The 2500-nt window shown below is 41.0% G+C and overlaps 1 protein-coding gene across 6 annotated transcripts in view; it reads left to right on the top strand.

Annotated features, from left to right (window-relative positions):
* The window catches only part of LOC125031682 (protein draper-like), a 71108-nt gene that overhangs the window by 12539 nt on the left and 56069 nt on the right, over positions 1–2500 (top strand). For 5 of the 6 annotated variants that reach the window (XM_047622571.1, XM_047622570.1, XM_047622572.1 and 2 more), the window contains one exon: positions 1462–1510. The exons of the other annotated variant lie outside the window; for it this stretch is intronic. The gene's annotated coding sequence lies outside the window, so the exon portion shown is untranslated. The remainder of the gene's footprint in view (positions 1–1461; positions 1511–2500) is intronic. 6 annotated transcript variants of the gene reach the window in all.

Raw genomic sequence — 2500 nt, 5'->3', positions numbered from 1 at the left:
GGGGGGGGATTCTTGTGATGCGTAAAAAATGCGACTGAATAGGGAAGATTTGAAATAAAGTATATTGCTCTAAGAAATGTAAGTATGTATATAAATGTATATATAGATACACTCACACATTCACATACACACACACTCACACACACACACACACACACACACATATGTTTGTGTGTGTATGTATGTATATATTACATATGTATTATATACAAAGGTTTATTTACTTATTTATTAATATTCATATGTATGTATATACAAATCAATATGAATTATGTCAATTTATATACAAATATATATAAAACTAATGGGGAAAGATTTATATATACGAAAAGTGATGAAGGATATAAACTTTTGATACAGATACTGCTTACGTCTAACAAAATCGTGAATGTTCAAGTTTTAGGCCTAAGTTATATATGTCATCCCTCGGGGAAGAGAGGGCGTAGGGTGTGGCTCTCCCGATGCCATGTGGTAGGAGGTAGGGGGGGTGTCACGGGGTTCCCGACGTCACCCACACAATAAGAGTCAGGTTTGGGTGTGAAATAATGAGGTGAAGTTCGAATCAGGTCAGTGTTTTTAAGGAAGGACTAATGCGGAACAGCTGGTCGGGTTTGAAATCAAAGGAAAGGGGCTTGTTGGCTAAGTACACTCTGTTTGATTATCGTTAGTGGCGTTTATTTGTCATTATTATTATTGTTATTATTATTATTATTATTATTATTATTATAATTTTTATTATTATTATTTTATTATTATTATTATTATTATTATTATTATTATTATTATTAGTCTGTGTCTTTTTTTCTTTTTTTAAAAGGCTTGGCTCAGGTGGGCCTAACCGATATACCTTTTTTTTGTGTCTACCTCTCTGTTGTTGCTATAGTATTATTGATATTATTGTTGTCATTATCACGAGTCTCACGATTACAAACAAGAATATTCTCACTAGGACTGGTAATAGGCTATAATGTATTATGAATTTATTATAATTTACTAATGACCCTAGCAAATGCTCCAGGCTCGAGATGTAGAGGAAATAGCCGTAACACTTTTGCTACCCGACAACAGCAGCTACTGGCACAAAAAGCAAGGATGGTCAGCGATTGCATGCAGTTAGGTGCAATCGCCAAGTATTCTTGTTTTTATTCCTTGGCCTTCCTTGCCACCCTTCGATTTTAACTTCCTGTTGTTTGCTTTGGGTGTTGTTTAGCCTACTTCCCTAAAATCAAGTTCGTTGTCCTCTGGGATGACTTGCCAGCATAGGCTAATCATAATAATCGTAATCACCATTTTCATAATTCATAACCATTGCCTTTGATGTCCAGTGGCTGCACGTAACGGAAGAAATAAAGACAAAACATGTATAATCAGCCTTCTGTGCATCGACGGGATGGTCTGCAATCCCTTGCGCTGTGTTGAAAGTGACCCGAATGTAAGATGTTGTCATTTTCTCTCCCACAGAGCGCCGGGTGTCACAATCCTGGCACCTTCTATAGTGGTCGATTGGCAGGTGAGTCCGTGTATGTTTTCTAGGGTTTGGTGGGTAGAAATGTAGGCTATTAGTATCTCGGTCGACATCTGCCTCTTTAGCTGTTTTCCTTTTCCTGTAGACTGTAAATATATGCAAGTAAATGAGCAGAAAAAGAGAGAGGGGGAATCTACACAGAGAGGAGGGAAACCGCGCTTACCTCCACCGCCACGCGAGCTTGCAACATCTAGTGTTTGTGTATTAATAGACGGAGCTTGACGTATCCAGGAGCATTGTGCAAAGCCGGCCTCGAAAAAGGGCACTTGCGCAGCCTCGCGGGATGGGAAGATATAGACAATCTTGCTTCTCGGAACCTTTATGGATAGGCCCTACTTGAGATTGTATTATGTATGTCTTTTTTCCCCTTTACTCCTTTTATTTCCCTTCCTCCCGTGTATTTTCTTGCTTGTGACTCCTCTCCATCCTCCCCCAACCCCCCTTCTCGCTGTCACCCGCATCCCCTCCTTCCCTCATTTAACCTCTTTCTCATCTCCTCCCCCACCCTCTCCTGTCTCTCTCTTCCTCTATTTCTACCCCCTCTGACCTCTTTCCTGTATCTTCCCCCGTCCCTTCTCCCCTCCTTATCCCCTGCTCTCTTATTTCCATTTCTCCACCCCTTTACTCTTTCTCCTATCCCCTTTCACACTTTGCGACCCCCCCTCCATCTGCACTCTCCCAGTCCTCTCTCTCTCCACGTTCCCTCTCCCTTGCCCAGTCTCCCCATGCCCCACGTTCCTTTCCCCTTGCCCAGTTTCCCCTTGTCCCACGTTCCTTTTCCCCGTCCCCCCTACCCCTTTTAAGACGCAGGGGCTCATTAGGGATAACAGGGAGATGCTTGTTTGCATGATGCGCTCATATAACTCGTTGTGGGCAGGGCGATTTTCCTTTTATTATAATAATGATGATATTATTATTATTATTATTATCATCCTTATTATCATCATCAATATGAGTTATTTGCACCATCATCAT

This window comes from Penaeus chinensis, chromosome 13 (genome assembly GCF_019202785.1).
Source record: "Penaeus chinensis breed Huanghai No. 1 chromosome 13, ASM1920278v2, whole genome shotgun sequence".
Taxonomy (NCBI): Eukaryota; Metazoa; Arthropoda; class Malacostraca; order Decapoda; family Penaeidae; genus Penaeus; species Penaeus chinensis.
The sequence above is the reverse complement of the archived record's forward strand: the minus strand, read 5'-3'. Positions and strand labels throughout refer to the sequence as shown.